This window comes from Euprymna scolopes, chromosome 1 (genome assembly GCF_053919585.1).
Source record: "Euprymna scolopes isolate OS-2025 chromosome 1, ASM5391958v1, whole genome shotgun sequence".
In the NCBI taxonomy this organism is placed as follows: Eukaryota; Metazoa; Mollusca; class Cephalopoda; order Sepiida; family Sepiolidae; genus Euprymna; species Euprymna scolopes.
In genome coordinates, this window is record NC_136482.1 from 84261863 (window position 1) to 84283419 (window position 21557).

The 21557-nt window shown below is 32.2% G+C and overlaps 1 protein-coding gene across 1 annotated transcript in view; it reads right to left on the reverse strand.

The window, feature by feature from the left end:
- LOC145245728 (low-density lipoprotein receptor-related protein 5-like) overlaps nt 1-21557 on the reverse strand; it is an 847618-nt gene that overhangs the window by 570421 nt on the left and 255640 nt on the right. The window contains exon 2 of the mRNA XM_080107325.1: nt 20035-20167. The gene's annotated coding sequence lies outside the window, so the exon portion shown is untranslated. The remainder of the gene's footprint in view (nt 1-20034; nt 20168-21557) is intronic.

Sequence of the window (21557 nt, forward strand, 5' to 3'; positions counted from 1 at the left end):
TTGACAATGTTGAGTTTCAATTGTTTAAACAGGAAATGATTTTAGAATTGTACTCCATTTACAAAATACTTGCAGGGCGAACCTTTTATTTTAGGTATATTCTCTTCAAACAAAATGAGGGCACAATATTTTTGTCGATGTTTAATTCTGTGAATTGCTGTCTTGACAAATTCCAGCTTATTCTGCTTATATGTTTTTTTTTATTCGTTTAATAGCCTCAGGACACTTCTAAGCAAAGATAATACATTAACAGAGAAATTCAAATAAGAATTAAATTAGGTATTATTTTCATAGGCTTGCTAGAAAAATATTTGAAAAAAAGGTCTTTGAAGTTTTGTTTTTTTTGTTGACTTCAAAGGTAAATTTTCGAAAACCAATGTATCTCCAAATTAGAAACAAGATAGCTTTTCTATTTTCTAACATTATATATATATATATATATATATATATATATATATATATATATATATATATATATATATATATATATATTACGCACTTAACTGTTCTTATAATTTCAAAGGTATTTAATATGTATATTAATTATCAATATAATTGTTCTGTTTTTGCTTTACTACATTGGTGTAGATTTTATCGAGAGATGAACGAAGTTTCGAAAATTAATGAGTAATTTAAACAATAATAAATGAATCAAAGTAACAACAGTCCTTTAGAATATATGTGTATATTTGTGTGATGGCTTCATCGACTATATACACAACGAAACGCTAGTGGATAAAAGAAAAGACATTAAAAAATAAGAATCATTGTCGTAGATTTTTTGGTTATTGAAGCAGTATAAATATAATCACTCCTAATCACACTAAACAAGATTTTATTCTGCCCGAATGGATCACATGAGATTGCCAATTGTATTGTTATTATGAACGTATGCTCTCATGACCTGAAAGTTTAATCTCTCTGTTGCAGATACTGACGGTGTGAGACTTTAAGAAAACAACTCCTGTTATGGGCGTGCATCAGAAGCAGAGATGCGCCATTGAATTCCTGGCAAAAGTGCATTGAGAATAGTGGTGACTATGTAGGAAAATAAATTCTGGGACACAAAATGGTGTATGAGGTTCAAGTTCTGGTGGGACTACTACATCAACTTTACTAATATCTTTCATATACTATCCTTTCAGTTACGGACTAAATAATATTATAGAGTAGACCCTGAAGCCTTCGTATGCCGAATCGTCTAGATTAAGGAAAACAATAAAGTAGCATTATCCCCTCCACCATTTTTATCCTATCATATTTACATATTGGAGTTTAACCTTGCAATTTGATTTAAGCAGCGTTGACTCATAAGAAGTGCAGAGTCAATTTCAGGACACTGAAAAAAGAATGAAAATCCATTGTTAAAGACATAATTTCTTAAAAAAGTAAAATAAGATTTTACCAAAACCAAAATATTAACGGCCAACAATCAATGTTATGTTTCCCATTAAATGTTGTGTATATTTCACACTTCTAAGCCCGGCATAAAATACTTTTCATATGAAAGTTTTGAAATCGATCTATATTCATACTGAGAAGCATAAATTATATAGAACAAAAGAATTTTCTTTTTTTTTTTTTTTTTTTTTTGTTATTTGAGACTTCTGAGGGAAATTTGATACATGAAGTGATTATTTTAGCTTACAATGTGTTGATAACAATGTATTTGATATTCAGCATTCTGACATGACAGGAGTCGTTTGTTGGTTTGGATATATTTTTACGTCTTCCTCTGATGTGTCTATAGAAAACAATGCTTTAATGAAAAACAAAAAATATTCAAAGTAATTATATGGTTTTGCACCATTACAAACATCTTCTATAATGTGCATAACATGATCTGTGTAAGAATAATTTATGTCCATTATAAAAGACTTGTGTATAATAATCCACATTATATTTCTTTTAGACTGCCTATCTGTCCATTCCACTTTTTCTACGAAACTACTGAGTCGATCTGAATGGTATTTTGCTATTATAAGGTGCAGCATTATGGTATCCATTTGATGCGGTGTTAGGGATTAACAAGAATTAGTGATCACAATACGACATTTACTCTAGAAGTTTTTTTCAGAAAATACTGGGCTGACCTGGATGAATTTATTCATTGATCTTTGCTATGACAAGGTACGACAAACTAAGGATTATGATATCTGTTCGATGCACAGCAGAGAGATTAATAGGGATTAGTCACCACAGTGCCACATTTACTCTAGAGGTTTTCTCGTAAACTGCTGAGCTGATTTGGCCGAATATTTGTATGGTCCTTTGCTAGTTACAGCAAACTAAGTATTATGGTACTTGTTCGAAACACAAGAATTAATGGGGATTAATATATAATGTATAAAATGGGCAAAAATTTAACCATACTCCAACCATCAATTTGGCATAAAGCACTCATTCTATGTTAACGGCCTTTAAGTTTTCCCCGTTTTTAACAAAATGTCAAGTATTATATAATTTGGGGGTTTGAATAACGGTTAGTGTGTTTGCTAATAGGCTGGGAGACCGGGGTTCAATCCTTGTTTGAGTCATAGAAGAAACTAAAAAATATCGGACTTATGACTGATAAACTCTCAACATTGTAAGATGAGGATTGAATGTAAGTGAAGCAATCTAAGGAAATACAGTAGCGCTCTCCCTTACATCTCAATGTAGTAATCGATAAAAAGGGAACCTTCAAGTTGTCCTCAACTATTATTTTTCAATTTCTGATTCTTATGCGTTTAACAACTAATGTGTTTAATAATAATTTTCTATGCATTATGAAAAAGTTGTGTATAATAAAAACTGATTTCAATAATAAAATTCTGTAATATTTATTTGATAATATTATTGGGATGAACTGGCTTATTAATGCATTAATACATTTCTTTTAAAGAGACTAATGAGTTCTTCTAAGTTTTATTGTAAAAAATATTTATTAAATCGATTACTGTAATTGAAATATTAATTCTTTTTTGTTTGAAGTTATCCTCCCTTGGATTCGAAACTCTTCATATTAAAAATTGGGGTTCTGTCTTTGAATAAATCATCTAGAAATTCATCTTAATTCATTATGTGATGCACATATGAAATTAGCTCGACACAAACCGTTTTGTAATCAATCATCAGCTTTGAACTATTCAGCCTTCGCTATTTCTCCCTCCTTAATAGGATTAAAGCATTCCTCTTCACAGCACATGCAAGACAGGATTGGCTAACAACAAGACACGAAAATACAACTATTTACCTGTTTCTCACTGCACTACTGTTAGGCATGAAGTTGGTTTAATATGAAGGATAAAACTAACTACCTTTGAGGAATCTCTGGAAAAGCACAAAATTAACTGAAAACGGATGAGTCAGCATTTGTTGGTAAGGGCGCCTCAGTCGACCGGCAATAAATCAATGTTATTGGCTATTTATTTTTAGAAAAATACCAAAACAAAACTGTTGATATTCATTGTCCTAAGGCTAGAAACAAAGTTCTGATGCTACAAATGTTTTATTCTGGCCTCGGTCAGTAAAAGAGGTAATTTTTATTTTGGTTTCAATCCAGATTGCCCCTATTTCAGAAACTAGATTTTCTCACACAAAAAAAAACAAAACACATTGTATCTAAATGTGTCCTCGTTGGGATACAAGTAAATATGGATAGTCTTCAAAAATGATTTCTTAATCTGATCCAAGAGTGAAGGATTATCAAGATGTTAACTTTGCTTTTGATATTTATCTGCTTCCTCTCTTTTGGTATCTAAAAACTTGAGTGAGAATACTGAAGAGAAGGCAAGAGATAGAAAGGGAGAGAAAGAGAGAGAGAGAGATGGAGAAGAGATATCAATAGAGATATAGACAGAAAGTGATTACCACCATATTAAACAATTTTGTAGCATAGCTTACCCACATAAGACAAGCGGAAAGTTTGCTTTATGGTAAACTAGCAAAGGGTACCCGGCGTTGTCCGGGTGTTTGTAGGTGTGTGTGAAAAAAAAACAGGTGCCCGTGAAAAAAAAAACGAAGCCTTTACGACGTGCAGTTGGAAAATAGTAAAGTGTGAAAAAAAAACAGGTGCGCGTTTTTGATTGACGTGACGGCGATAGGTATTCAGCAGTTAGCAGTTTTTAATGATGTCAATAAATCGGTTTGTTTGTTTTAAAAACCCGCTCCCTGTTTATTAGGGGGAGCGTCTCGTCTCAAAATGAAAGCTACCATCTGATATGACAAAGTCGACATTGACCAAATGTTACTTATGCTCTCTAGAGACCACTGGCTTTCGGCCAGTGATTAGAGTCGAGTTTCGCTTTTTGTTTATACCGAAAACCGAATGTAACGCGTGCCGATGCGGGAAATGTGGAATAATTAACGTTTGAAAGTCAATAAAATTAAATAGACAGGCGAGCTCCGTGGTTAAGTGTGAGATATTACAATTTATAGATGATATAAAAAGTTTTAAGAAGTTTTGAAGCAAGCGAGCGCCTCTCTGAAAGAAGCCTTCTGTGGACATCGAGGAAAAGCGTACATACATACATACATACATTTTCGCTTATATATATATATAGATTAGACGATTTTTTATGGTTATTTAATGTCAAAACACATGAGCTGTGAAACAGTGAAACAGTACTGTATGTGGATGACTATAATGCTCCTTATCTTGGGCTGAGCATATTGGGAAGTGATACACAAATTACCAGTAGCGTATTAAGTGATGCTCTTTGTGTAAACAAATTGAGCTTAGGTATTTGGACAATGTCAAAACATTGTTCATTCTCTGCCCGCATAGCAGCAGCCGAATAGCGCAATGGTTAGAAGCTCTGTCATTTAAGTGGTCGGGTTTCGATCCTGGCTTGAGGTAGTTGCTTGTCTAACCGCACTGATGAGCTATGAAACAGCGAAACAGTACTGTATGTGGATGACTATATATATATATATATATATATATATATATATATATATATATATATGGCATGATCATGTTGACTCGCCAGATCACCGAAGTTAACCTGGCCAGTATGGGTGACTATTTGGGAAGGCTAGGCGCTCTATGTATCGTGCAGAGTTGTAGAAATTTCCAGGTTGGTATCTGGTGGTGCATTAATTCACTGGGAGAGATGCACCCCCAGTCTTCGTAAAGACATGCATCTAAGAGAAGGAAACTCTGATGTAAAAATCTGCGGTCTACTGTATTCTGTGGCAGTCATCTGACAAAGTTTAGCAGTAATAGCAAAAAGTGTGGTTGGTTCGACACAAAACGTTCACACTATAAAACAAATCATCTGTGTGGATTTCCGAGCAACTTAGTTGTTGTGTTGGAAGCTCATACATCAAAACTGATGGAAGCGTCCATCATATATGCTTGTGTGTGCGCGCGGGCGTTAACATAAAACAAATATATGTTTATCATGTATATATTCAATAAGACTATTTTAAAATTGCAACAGTTCATTAACCTCAATGGATATTGATTTACACTTTCAGAGCATATATAACTTTACTAAACATTTCAAAATCACAAGGATATACACTTAATTCACATTCATATTGTTTACATTACTGCATACACGTGTTTCATTGAATGGCATAAACCAAACAAATTATCAGAGATCTTTACATTAGTTCATCAAAGAATAAAATGTACAGTTTTTCTTGGTTATAAATGAAAAGGGAATTTTAAAACATCCATTTGTTCTATATAAAACATTGAAGACATTCCGATATGCAGAAGAAAGAAAAATTTAGTTCGTAAATCACGAGTGAAATAGGCCCAGTGTTAATGCGATATTTGAATTCATACTGAGCTGTAACTATTACAAACAATTCGTTAATAGCATAATTTGAATATAATCTCTTTATTTCTATTTTTGAGCAAGTTCATGAAGAAAGAAAAATGTTTATTAATCTTGTATCATTTTCAATTAAAATCTATTTGTATATTCGGTGTTTATTCAGATTGACATTCATGGCGGCAGACGAAAAATCACTGTGACGTACATACTCGTGACAGAACGAATATATAATTTTCCGTAAATCATGTAAATCGATCAAATAGTTTTATTTAAAAACAAAGAAAATCAAAATTTACGATTTTTAGTGATTTTACTACTAAATTCATTGAACATAAGGTTGATTTTTCACCTCGACAGATCGATTTGAGTTGTCCTCACCTTTTTTTTATTTTATCGGATTTAATCGTAGCTGATGAAAAAACTACGACTTGCTAAGTCATAAAATTTGATTTACTTGAATAAACAATTAAAAAAAAGTTCATCAAATCACGTAATTTAAAAAAATATTTTTTATTTTATTTACAAAGGAGTCACCACTTATCAAGGTATGGGGGTCACTCGAGGATAAGGGTTAATGGGTATGCATTAGTCAATGGGATTATAGCATAGTAATCATAAGTAGTGGTAATTTTGTAAATTGGTTTACTTAGGGGGACGGTTCATCAAGAACTTGTTTACGTTGAACTTGAAGACAATGAAATTGAATTCAGCTGGAAAGCAGGAAAACGGAATCTACGTTTAGGTTTAGTCACAGGTAAAGAGTAGGGGAAATTATTGATAGTGGTTTTGACTAGACGAGTGTTTTTCATGAATGTTTGGCGAGGGGGAACCATAGATTAAAGCTCATTATTGAAGCTATATTATTTTATCTTCGTTCTGTGATTGGTGCGTGCATTATACTGACTTTTCTGTATTTTCTTTATTTTTAATTGCCGTCATAAGTGTAATTCTGAATAAGCACCTAGTATATTCTTGTAGAATGTGAACATCACTCAAGACAAAAAAAATTGAACAAAGTCCGAAACGTACCATTAATTGTATTGCATTAGTTTGGTGCAAAATTATTGTTACATGAAAGGGATGTCCCCTTCTCATGTAAGGAAGAAGACATATTAGATAAGTGAAAATAATATTAGGATAAAGTTAGAATCGAACCCTGTAGGCAAATGTTAAAGATAATAATAGAAAATGGAATGTTAGAAATTAAATCCGTTGTTAATTTTATTAGAAATAGTCGAATATTGTTTATGTCGGAAAAAGAGGCGATTGTCCATTCTTTTAGAAATCTGGATACTAAATATGTCAGTTAAATGAATGCACAATGCAAGTTAAAATATATTGTTTTAAAATAGGTTAGAATTAGAATTGAGGATTCTTTTGCTTGCCAAAAGTGTGTTTGGATAAACATATGTAAAGCCACGTGAAAATTAGTCACGTTTGAAAACCACACTTCTGACGTCATAAACAAAGGAGATATCTCAATATAGGAATCTAATGGTTCGAAGTTAGAAGTTAGTGGAAGACAGAGTTGAGAATCAAGAGTTAATGAGAGAGAGTCAGTTGGAGGGGAGAGCCCCTTAGAAGCTTAGAAGCGAAGGGAGGAAAATAGACCATGTTTGAATTCCTGACATCACCGATCGGTCGATTGAAGATTAAAAAAGAAACCAACTATGTTTATAATTGTTGTCTCGTGTCGTCATTCCTTACAACAAAAAGGTAAATATGTTTTTTTCATCATCTTGTAACAAACTCTTGTACAACCCTTCCAAGTATTGTCTCCTCCATCACTAGTAATGTCTCCTCCCTCTATATGTGTTAACAAGAATCATCCCAGTCAGATATAAATGTTTCCTTCATTATCATCGTCATCTGTTCTGAGTCCCCCTACTACATAACATAATGTCCTTTATTGACATCAAGTTGAACGTAGAAAAAACATTTTTGCACCAGCCTAATATTTGGTTATTTGTGGCATATGGGCATGAGAATTAAAAGATATCTCATTTATTTCCTGTTTATTTCCTGACCTCGTGTTCATGTGTGTTTATTGGTTTAAGATATAACAGATTGGTGACGAGTAAGGATTTCAGTCTGTTATATTGTACATCAACAGTTAATAGGAACAAATGTACACAAATATAAATGTTAGGAAATAACGTATTTCTCTTTTTAGTCTTACTCTTACACAAATACAAATGCACACAATTTATAATCCGTTCTAAATATATCTCTCCAGCATAAATACATGTTATTTATGTTTATTCTTTCGGTGTAGATGTGAGACAAGGTCGAGCTTAATGTGGGTTGTGAGCATTATTGAATATTCAATGGCATGTGTTTAATGCCTCATAGGATTTTCTATCAATTTTTTTTCTTAGCAAAATAGAGAGACTTTTAACTTATTACATATATTTATACTAGTACAGCTACTTGGCGTTGTTTGGAGCAATTCGAAAACCAAAATAAAGTTTGTTAAAAGTGTAAGATTTTTATCTGAAAACTTATATCTCTCTCAACCTGTCTTTCTCTCTTTCCCTCTACCCCGTTTTTTTATATACACCCCGCCTATCTCTTTTTCATCCCCACTCAGCCCACTCCACTCTCTTCTATTGGAAGTAGTACAGTAAAACCCTGGTATACGGCATTAATCCGTTCCCAGGTTAAGATCATAAGGTGAAATCGCTGTATGGCGGGGCATAAGCAAAATTTTATACAGTATAGATTAAAAATTAGTAACAAAATACAGTACAATAAATAATACACGTATATATATAATCAAATAACATTATAATACCATAAGGCGGGGCAAATACCATAACCAGGACCGCAAAAAACATTATATTTCACATCATAACCTGAAAAACATCGTATCTCGGAGTTCTACTGTAATAATATCAATCATTCTCCTCTATACAATAGATAATATCAAAAATGGCTGGAAAACTGCCCCTACCTTTGACGAAAATTGGCCTAGTTGGCCTGCAAAGATGAATAATTATTTTTTACTTTAAGATATTAATTAATCAGGGCAACACCGATCAAGAATATACCAACCCAGAGAAGGTTTTGTTTTGTAATATTTGTGCTTTTACTTGGACATACTAACACACATACATGCAGACAACTGCCCTTTATATGACAGCTAACAATTCTAACAAATAGATTGCAGTAAATAAACACAGTCGAACGCAACATTAAGAAATAAACAATAGATCATTTTATTCTCATTCTAACATAACATTAAAAAAAAAATATGATACGTACTATTTATAATCCTTTGCCAACTACAAAGAAGTGGTATCATTCAACAGCATATGTAATGGCCATTTTTATGATTTTGACAACAATAAATCCATCCATTCATTAATTAATGTACTTTTTGTTAAACTCAAAGAACCACTATATAATATATAAATATCTAACTAGAGCGCCTAGTTCTATATAAACTCATATGCGGCTATGTTACACTTCCAAATTTAGAAAAAAGATAGGTATACTTCCGAAATTAGCAAATGCGTTATATAACTTCGCTTATACCGAAATGTATGCTCATATTTACCGATATATATGTGAAAGATTTTTTTTAAATATATAAGTACGGAAAGATTTGTAATTTAAATTGTACCTTCGGTTGTCTGTTTTTGTCATACGTCACTACCATCCGGGTATCCTACATTGCTATGAGCCTTTTTAAACATTTATATATTTGTTTACCAGTAATTCTTCAAGCAAACTACCTCTCTCTTTTATAAATAATAAAATTGTACAGTAAGAATACGATAACTTTAGGGGAAAAAAATCTATAACATAATGTAATTTTTTATTTTAAAATAGTCAATAACACTCAAACATTTTTTTTTTTTATAAATGCTAAAGAATTTAGAAACATGCTATTGGCAAACAACAATTACTAAGAAAAACAATTTCAAACCAGAAAAAAACCCAATAATTATGGGAAAAAGTTTTAAATAATTCATGAAAACATAAAATGTGGACAAATATATAAAGATGAAAAGTAATGATATGAAAATCGTATCGGAGCGAGATAGAAAAAAAATTAAGAACAAATCTGAAAAACTAGAAATATCAGAAAGGAATAAATTATTTATTAAGAAAACTGTAAAAGAAAACAACTAAACTTCGATAATTTACAAAATAGAAAAACGGGAAATGTAAACAAAAAGTTTCCAATAAAATTCATTTAATGCTGAACCTAATAATTTCGACAGAGATTTTTTTATGCTTCAAGTTCTTTATATCTTTAAATATTTATTCATGATGTTTAGTCAGAATGTTTTGAAAAAGAAAATTATTTTTATTTTTGTCTTTTTAAAAGGGAAAGAAAAAACAATGTTTGGTGCATTTTAGCTCAGCAAACCAGTAATTTCAGATAGCCTGATCTGTTAGCACCAGGCAGCTTGATCTAAAAGAGTTGTGGTGAATCAAAAGTCAGAAAACCCCAGTCTATCGTAACATTTCCTTTTCTGGCCTTTAACTCCTCGACCCTTTTAGCATTTGATACGAATTTTGGATGTCGGTCCCAAACATTAATTTTTAATCATGTATTTTAAGTCTGCGCTGCTTATCTTTCTACACTGCATGAGAGCGTTTTCTTGATCGACCTAAAGAAAAGAGCTGAAAATCATACAGAACTATTATTATGATTGTGATCATTTATGCACTGGTAATGTTGATGAAGGTATGAACCCATGACCCATCCCTGCTTTTAGTAAATTAACATGTTCAATAAAGCACATACAATATTCGATGTTTGATGCCTCCGTTCAGTCTCGAAAGACAAAGGATACCCCCTGTAAGGGCAGCTGTGCATGTAATTGTGAGGCAAGGGTTGCGCAATACGCAACCACACCTCTCTTGAATCGATACTGTTTGAGTCAAGTAGCAAGGAGTCCAGGACGACTTGAAATAATGCCAAAATAAGCAGAGAGCAGATACAACACTAGAAAATCCCAAATGGTCACCCATTTAGTACTGACCAGATTCAACATTGCTTAACTTTGGTGATCCAGCCGGAACCGGTGTGTCAACATGATTATGCCGCATACAATGAGGCATATACAATAGATATTTAAGCGTTAAATAATAGTAAAAGGGCACTTGTGCAGAATACGGGCCATGCTGAAAAAATGATATTATTTAGAAACGCTTTCTTAATATAGAAAAAGGGAGCATTTTGTAACTATTCTGTACTTTTATCAAATAGTTTAATAAACGAAAGATACTGTAAACCTTGAATTTAACTTGAAAATCCTATCTAAAAATTAGCATAGTCTATATTTGAAATAAACAGCGGGTATCTGTATGCTGAATCAAATAAAATAACCATGTAGAGAAAAAGAATCACTCAAACACAGATTTATGAAAAGAAACTGATATCTTTATTCAATTCTTGAACTATTTAGGTTAGTTTGAGTTTTAGCAAAAAAGGCACTTCTGCCTGATAACTAAATAGAAAAAAAAAAGATTTATTCTAATAATTTTTCCCTTATGGTTATACTCTAACTTTGTAACAACCTTTTAAATGTTTTTTGTTTGTGTACTATGTGACTCCATGTTCGTATCATATGTAAAATTTAATCTCGTGTTTACTATTAATGTGTAGAATTGCCCATCGGTGCATATACCATACTTTGGGGGTAATTACGCCAAATCCAGAGGAAATTGCGCCAACTAAAAAAAGTGTACTTTATATGCGTGGTTGCCAAAAAGAGCACTTTTAGCTAGTTGGCGCAATTACCCCCGGACTTATTTAATAATTTAAAATTGAAGGGATGGAGCAGACACTAATATTGCAATGTAGGGACATCAAACAGAGTAAATCAGGAAATTTACAGTTTCTAATTTGAAAAATGTCTCCAGAGAATGACAAAAATATCTGTCTTAATTGCAGAGTAACAGTCTTGTTAAAATGCAATGAAGGTTTGAAATATTTTTTGTTTCTCCAATAAAGTTGTACAGAATGTGAACAAGCTCATTTGCTGAAATTTGAAGCTATTTCTACCCCCCCCGAGATAATCTAATGGTAATTGTGAAAAACAACAACAACAAAAATCTACAACGTTTAATCGCACTTTTGGATCGCATTGTTAGACTAGATTACAACATCTATCCCCAAAGGCCACTGTCGCCCCCTTAAATTGGATGTAAGTAACGAGTCTCTGCACAGTTTGGTGATAGGAGTCACGTTGTCTTTTGTCTTCTTGTCAATATGTGCGTCCTTTGTTTATAGCAATCCAGCCATTTCCAATACCGTGGCGGCCATGTCATTGCACTTGAAATATCTCTGAAAGTATTTTTAGGTATATTTTCATTAAGTGTACCCATGCATTTGACTGTGCAAATTAAATATCGCAGAGAAAATTAAATAGTTAAATTATGAGCTGGAGCACTGGGAGCAAGAAAGGCATACTTGAAAACTTTAATGAGTACAAGAGACCAGATCTTAACGTTCTTCAAAGCAATCGAAAGCACACAGATATGATCAAAAGGTTTTTGCAAATAGATTATATAATCAAAGTTATAGACTTAGAAATGTTTGAAGTTCATAGAATTGAAGTTATTCAATAAGCGAAATTTGCTCAACTTTTTTGGAATCCATATAACTTTGTTACTTAGGATGTAAATCTCAATAATATCAACGGTAAAATAAACTTCACTTTATTATACGCTTTATCAAAAACCTTTTCAAAATCTATGAAAAGTCAGACCCAAAATACTTTAATGTAGTCAGCAGATGTATTGCTATTGTGAAAAGTAATTAAACTTGGAAAGATTTGATTTAGTGGAGTTAAGTCTCTTTTAGCGTCTTAAAATGATAAAAATTGTTCAAAATTTAAGAATCTATGCAGTTTTATGTAATGTAACTTGTTAGATAATAGAGGATTTCTATTACAAATTAAATGACAAAAAATAGGAAATTTCGCTAGGAATTAAGCTGATGTGTTAGGCAATAACATTATGAATGGAAAGTTCCAGTAACACGTAGTAAATAAGATAAAAAATCTTTCTCCTGGGTGTCGAACGTGTTAGGTAATATTATGAATGGAAAGTTCTGGGTGACACGTAGTAAATAAGATAGTAAAATCTTTTTTTTTTTTTCTCGGTGTCGAACGTCGACTCAAGGTCCGTCTATCCAGCACCTATGGGATATGTTTAGTGAGAAAGGGATTAATTCTACACAATTGCCAATGTATGTAATACTCATGTATTGACAAAAAAAATATCACCCAAAGAAACTAGAAATTCAGATCAAAAGAAATCAATCCGAGTATGACTACTAAAACTTTAAATAACGAATCAGCACTCAAATATTTGCTGAAGACAAAGAATTCCCGGCCGGTAACAAAACATAACTATTCGAATCAAAGGTAAAAATTGTTAACAATGAAACAAATATAATAAGAAAGACATTATTTAATCATTTTCTGGTTTTATTTTAATACATTTAATTGACACTCATAGCATTTTTATCTTAGTTTTTAATTTGTAAAATAAAGTAAGACACTGTCTTCGTTTATTAGCTTATTATTGCAGACTATTATCCTCATCTTTCTTAGTTGTTGTTTCACGACATTCCGGCCAACTATTCCTCTAGCAGGTGGTAACTATGACGGGATAGGAACTCCGAATCTCCTAACTGCATTCTCAGCAATTACTGCCACTGCCATCCATAGTTAGTGTCGTCTCACTACGTTTTTGGCCAAGTAAACCTCTAGCTAACCCGTGGCGCAGTGGATAGAGACATTGAATCTCTACAGTTTCAGATGAGAATTGTCTGAAGATATCGGCTTCAATCCTACTCAAAGCCGGCCAGAAGCTTACTTGGCCAAAACGTGGTGAGACGACAAGAACTATGGAAGGTAGTAATTACTGAGAATGCAGTTAGGAGATTCGGAGTTTCTATCCCATTGCGGTTACCACCTGATGAAGGCAGAGGAATAGTTGGCCGAAAAGTCGTGCAATAACAACCAAGAAAGACGAGGATAATAATCTGCAATAAATGAATTAATAACTAATACTCATCTCAATAATGAATTCCAATTAAATAATAGTGTCTTTGTTGTTCATTGCTGTATGACATGAACGGAGATCCCATACAATTATTGAAACATAATACAAGATGATTGGATTCTTACATTATTTTGATTATTCAAACTACTGTTCACATCTTGAGTGTTTTTTGACAACGTTTCAGTCGATGTAACTTATAACCTTCCCAAAAGGTCAAGCTCGGGAATCTTTCTGTCAAACTGGAATCTATATGGAATTTTGAACGAAACCTTGTTTAATCCAGTGGAGTAACATGCTCTGATTCTGTTAGTGCAGGACAGAGCAGACATATTAAGTAATTCAGAATTGTATTCTTAATATCGGCAGCACTAAGGATTGAACCTTCAACTCCCAGAAACGTATCGCTTAGAAATGAATTTTACTTAGTACTTTATCAGTTCTTGTGAAATACTTTACAGATTCTCAAGTTCGACAAAAAGATTCCCGAGTTCGATATTTTCATAAAAAACTACAACATTATTATGTAATCGAAATCACTGAGGAAATATTTTTTTTATCTTCCTTTTGTTATTAAAGCTATTCCCGTCAAGGAAATAGACGATTCTCACATTTACTTAAAATATAACATGTAAGATGATCCATCAGCAAAACGTCTAGACCCCTAAAAATCTTGTATACTACTATAAAAATTTAGTATATTACTATAAAAAGAACAAAATGTTGATAGAGATGATGAAAGAAGGAAGGAAAAAGAGAAACAAATGGAGAAAAATCATACAGAAAAAAACATTGCAGAAATTTGGGAGAAATATCAAGGAAAGCCCTGGAGTTTTCACGAGTCTTAAACTACTGTGCAAATCTCATTTAATGTTAAGAAAAGTTAAGACGACGACGATGATGATGATGATCATCATCAGAATCTAAATTTTCAAGGAAAGCTCTAGTGGAAGACTCAACTCTCTCATAATGGCAACCAATAAGAGTGCATTTAGAATTGACTACATTAAAGCTGAAATAGATTGGACCCAGGTGGACACTAAACACAGGATTTCTGGTCAAGGAGAGAGAAGAAATAGGTTTCTTACATTGTATTGCGAAGAAACGAAAAGACATACTTCAATTCTTGTGGTCACAACTGGGATTAAACCCTTCTAGAAATACTGAAATAGAACGATGCCAAATACTAAATTCAGTAGAGTGGAACTAAGCAACAAATAAAATGAAACAGTAAAATATATGGAGATAATGGTATCTTGGCCTTTTGCTTAAGAACAAAGTGTAGATTCTGTTCTGATATCAAACTATATCTTAAACGTTTTGGTTAGTGAAGTTAAAATCGTTCTATAATTTTAATCTTTGTTCCAATCCAGAGTGATACTTTTGGGGGAGCTAGATTTTCCTCACATTAAAAACCGACCATGTATCTAACTCTGTCCTTGTGGAGAGGCCAATAAATAGGAACAGTAGGGCTACTTTGTAGTTCTTTTGGGCAATCTCATAAGACCGGCTGAATATATGTGAACATGAATTTGTAATTTGGGGTTCATTCCTGCACTGACTCTAAATATATTAGTTAAAATACTGAAATGTTCTGTAAAAAGAGATATATTTGTTTGAAGTAGCTGAGTGGTCATGGCTACAGTATTCGAGTAATAATCTAGTAAGATACGTTACTGAATGGGTGTTTATGGTTGTAGCTTTCAGCATATCTTTCACCATCTCTTCGAGGCTTCACTACAACTAACTCTGTATTTATGGTTTTGCAACTAATCATGTTCTTGTAATGAGGAACCCCGATGTATTCGTATTCCTTACATTAAATACTTAGGAATGTCATGTTTTGTTTAGTTCTTTTGTTTGCCTCTTAGATGACAAATTTACAATTTTTGGAGTTATTTCATGCTTTTCGATAACTGTTGCAAATCACTTTGAATTATCGAAACAGCTGTTTACCATTGATTTCTTCCTGATAACAAGTATTGGTTTTCCCTGGAATTTGAGTGGCCTAAACCACTACAGGATTCTAGTAGCCTCCATATCCTTCCAGTGGAAGGATGAATGGTGCTTTCCCTCATTGTTTTTTTTCATCTTCCTTAAATGTTCAGTGAGCCTGGAGTCTCTTTTATTTATTTAGACATAGGAGTATTATCATTTCTATAATTTGTATTAATAGTAGTAGTAATATAAGTTTGTTAAAGTAGGTTTATCGCTGAAAACATATGCGATTTCAAAGATGAAGGACTGCAAGTTACATTTTAAGTAACAAGATGGACTTTGGAATTAATAGAAATGGCAAAGCCAATTTTAATTATTATCAGATATAGTTTGTAGTCAGGCACTAATATCACTGGAAAAAGTTATGAACTCTCAACTGCATATTCAATCAAGGATAAAATAGCAGATTCCATTCAAACAACATTTGCCAAGCATGAACACTCTAACCCTCATCCTTCCAAACATCAAATGTTTCGTATTTCTAATAGAATTACTAATTACAACGCTTCACGTTATACGTTCATTTTATCCGTTCGGTTGGTTACTTATGCGCTGTAGTTTTGCGGGACGGTAATAATCAAGACAAACACAATGGAATAATTAACAAAATGTGTATTAGCAAAAGTATGCTACAAAAGTATACGTCATAGTTTTGGGGCCATTACTGCCACACATCTCTATCCAATAATGTGCTGGATTTAACTATATTTATAGTCTCTTGGTAAGTTCATTATACCAAAATTAGGTATATCAGCTTACCTCGAAACGAAGTTCTTTTTAAATGAAAAATTCTGATATTTTGAAGTATAATTTACAAAAGATCCATTTTTTGTTTTTCGAAAAACCATTTACAAGAAATATTGGATTTAGCATTAAATAACCAAAAAGAAGTTGATATACTGTAATACAGTCTAACCAAACAAAGCTAAACCAAAATCTTTATTCAATCTGTATTTGGTCTAATTCAGCTTCTATTACTATTTTGTTAGTTTAATATCAGACAGACAAAATACTTTATTAAAATATAGGCAACATCAAAACATTTCCTGCAATTATTCTTAATAATTTTTGCCTTGTTGTTTTTTCCAATATCAACTAACATTGCACCATATGTTGTTTGTTTTATGAAATTCTAATTTTATGTAATATAAACTTGTTTTTTTGTGTTGTTCAATTATCATTCCAAGTTTAAGAGAAGAAATAACATTTTTGTTTAATTAAAGATGTCACAATATTCTAAACTCTTAAAAGCAAGTTCATACAGATGTTAATTTTTATGATTATCCGACAAAAGAAAATAATTCCTATTACAATTAACAAAGATTATGACGATGACTCAGGAAATTACATGACTATGCTGAGGACAAAAATATGACAGCCTTCAATCCCTCTGTCCAATGTATTTGACATCTTCAAAAAGGCTTGTAAATAATAAATATGACAACACAAGTATGGAAGTCGCATTGTCCTTTTCATCGGGAATGTTTCAAACGCATTATAACTAGTGTTGGAATGATTAATCAGAATCGGGAATCGGAAAAATTGGAGTTTTTTGGGGTATCGGAATCGGTATCGGATTTGAAAATATTTGTGCCTATTTTCTGATGCAAAAACAGATTCCTTAAATTATTATTATTTTTTTTTAATTTTTGTTTCAGAAACATTTTTCACTGCTTCTAGGAATAATAAAATAATAAATATTTATTGGTTTAAACTTCTAGTAAGACTAAAATCTCTACATCACCCCCTCACAAGTGTGTGTTAACGTTGGAGAAAATATAGACCCATTTAAGTTGGGTTTTTTTTATGGTAATCGTGACAAAATTACATTTTTATAATTAAATATTTTGAGATTTATAAAGAATCGGAATCGGTAATTGTATCGGAATCGGGAATTTAGTACGGAATCGAAAAAAAAGATCGGAATCGTCCCACCGATAATTATAACAGGGAAACACCGGTTGATTTGCATATCATCTTGAGGAAGATGAATAGTTTTACAAAAGAATCTTATTTTTAAATCGGTATTAAAGGAGTTAACCGCACTACTAACCCTAAGTCTGGGTGACAATCAAGAATGCCAGAATAGGAATCAAGAGCCCAAAGTTCAGCATCCATTTATAATTCACAATGATCTAGGTGACAGTTTAGACCCTTAATTCGACTTAATACGTCGCCATATTAAAAACCGTATTTCCCTTAGAAAAATTTGAACATTTTAAATAAAATCAAAACTCCATATTTAGTTTTTACTCGAACTTACAAAAAATAATTGTCAATAAAAAAATCAGCAAAACATAAAATAATTGTCAATAAAAAATCGGCAAAACATAAAATTAGAACCTTATAAAGATTTTTCAATAGTGATTGCTTCAAGTTCCAAAAAACCTATTTCTTTTATAATCCTCTTCTCTACATTGATCTTCAAGCAGAATATCTAATATAGTTATCACAAATTAATGAAGAAAACATTGATCAGTTACTTGATTTCATATTGTTCAGCAGATCATAGAAAATCCTGTATAAGATATTAAAAACCTGACAAAAAAAAATAATCAAAAAACGCATTTCGTTAAGAGAATTAATTAAATCCGTCATTATTGGCACTCTTGAAATTATTCCAAATGGCATTGTATAGATATTGACAGAATTATAACTTGAATAAAGAATGTCGTTACAATCAAGATTTTCTGTAGAATAGAAAGATTTTCACAAGAGTAGCCTGGCTGCTACGATTTTCATGCCATCTTAAAAATCAATGGACGACGGAATGATGAATATACAGTGAACTAAATGCTGTGAATTATTTTTGTTATCTAATTACGAATTTTCATTCAAATAATTTCAAAGTATTCGTGACATTGTTTTTCCATTTGTTGTTGTCTGCCAGTTACATTTGTTTATCTCCCACGTACATTGCAGTCAAATTGATTGCAAAACCCAATCAACATAGTTTCACAGTTTAACTATTTTATTGTTTTTTTCTGGTCAGACAAAATAATTTTTTAAACCATCGTAATAACAAAGAACAAAGATATATATGGTAACCAAACAAAGCTAAACCAAAATCTTTATTCAATCTGTATTTGATCCCAAATATATATACCTTGTCTGAAGTTTAGCAGAGAGGAAAAACATCAAATGGTATCACATAGCTTGTGATGTCACAGCCACATTAGATGTTCTCTACCCAATCTTCAATGTATACCATGTGTAAAAATAGGTAAGAATTTTTCTTTTTGATCGTGGATAGAAATTAATATTTGTATTTATATTTTGATGTTCCGAGTCCAATATTGAGCAAAGTCAGCAAGATGAGCTAATAAGTTAATTGAAAGAATATCACAAAGCTTGGGGAATGGAATACGAACTGAACTCTGTGACTCGATTAATGATCACGTTTGAAATTGCATAATGATTCCTGAGTTTGAGACAAGGCACCTAAAGTATGCCAGACAACAAATGGATCAAAAAGTGGTAAAAAAATTACAATCAAGAAACAAATTCGGAAATTGTTAATATAGAAAATTTATCATCCCCAAAAACAGATTTGAAAAAAATCTATAAGATAAATACTGCTCTAATATAGTTAAACAAGATTTTAGCATATATTTGTTAAAAAAAGTTGTTAAAAAGCGACTGCAATGCGGATTAAAACATGCTGAACAATTTTCAAGAAGGAACGCTGTTTGTGCAGAGCAAAACGATTTGGCCGAGTCTTAACTTAGATTTATCACATCTTCAATGTTGCATATTCAAAATATATTGAACTGTTCATGGAATCAACATATTTTTAATTTGTTATTCACATTTTAAGAAATAAATCTTATGTTACTCAACACTGAGCCAATTTCATTTGCCGGAATTATATCATTTCTTTGATTTACACATTTAATAACATGTTTAAAACATTATATAAGCTTGAAAATATGAATGAAAAGATGGCATAAAAAACAAAGAAATATTAAAATTAAAAACAAATAATAAAAATGGAAAAATAACAAACAACGAAAAAGAAGTCACATCACTTTCGAACTATCTAAAATATTGATCATATTTTTCAGTATTAAAAAAAGGACAATCATAAAATATTTTATATCCATATGTAAATTCTGAACGAAAATGTCGAGAATCGCAAAAGGATTGCATTAATTTTTTTTCTGTGTGATGTTAGCTATACCAAAATCAAAACTTACACAAAGCGAATCACATATATAAAAAAATATCCGTGACTTACCTCCAAAAATGAGGCGGACATGTTTTCCATTCAAACGAGATCTGTATATTCCCCGCTTGCTTTTGCTCACATCTGACCAAAATAAGTATCCATCTTGTATATCTGAGGCGAGACCAACTATTCTGCCTTCAGGCTATCAAAAAAAAAAAAAAGCAAAAAACAAAAAACTTTAAGAATTAGTTATTCACAGAAATAAAGGTAATAAGAAATGATGAAATGAAAATTTCTTTAAAAATTGAAAAAAAAAATATTTGAATTCATAAAAAAACTAAGTTTTTATGAGAGTTTCAGAAAAGTGTTTTTATTTTTCTTATCTTTTATTACTCGGGGGTCATCACTTATTAAGGGCCAAAAGTAATTTGAAGATAAGGAGTAATAAGTGTAAGGTGACCAGTGAGACAATACAGTAAACATGAGTAATGATGGAATTGGATAGGGTTTAACTCTTGTATAACAGGACGGCTCAACAAGGACTTTTTTGTACATTATTATTGAAAACGACCATGTCAGTTGGGAAGCAACCCTGCGACATTGTGTTCCACAGACGAGTAGTTCTAGAACAGAAACCTTGCCGAGAGAACTTTCGTTTGTAGTCATTGTTTCTATCACTGCCATACTTGCAAGTAATATGATGATGGTGACGATAATAATAATAATAATAATAATAATAATAATAATAATAATAATAATAGCAACAACATTAATTTGGTAATAAGATGCTGCAAATCACCCAGACACCAGGGTGTGCAACACCAAGCAACGTTTCACGCTTACTCTCCATGTGGCATGATCCAAATGATTTATATCAGTCACGCTACATGCAGTCAAATCACTTACGCATACAAGCCATGTCTTTTTTGGTCTACCATGCACCCTATTGCCTGGGATATCTAGGCGTTTTATGCAGCTGATAGTACAAAAAAAAATAACAACTTCCAAAAATTACTGCCGTCCTTTATGCATTTAGAGAATAGCAACCGCTCCCATGGCGGCCAGAGAAAATGATTTAAAAATACCCTGAAGACATCACTGAAAGCCTTCAACGTTGATCCGTCATCATGGGAGCAGACAGCTTTTGATAGGTGGGCCACTGTTCATGTCGATGCCTGCAAATATGAAAGTAACTGAAAAGTTGCTGCAAAAAAAAAACAAAAAAAAAGACAATGTTTTGAAGCCCTCGAAATCTGCTACAATTCCTTGTTCTCATTGCAGTAGAACTTTTTAAGCAAAGATTAGGCTATACCGCCATATCCGCACTCACCGACGATGACTTCCCCTACCCCACCCTACAGGATGATCGGATCGTTCTCATCGTTCCGACGGATGAACAACAACAAACAACAATAGAGAATGGAGCCAGCACCAGGGAAACTTATCAATTTGTAGGCAGGTGAAACACCGGTATATCTCCTTATATATATGCATAGATATATCGACTGTATGTTCGTTTGTAATTCAATTTAAGACAGTACGTCAAATAGGTTATATCTTTTATTTTGTATTGACTTTTACAGACAATATTA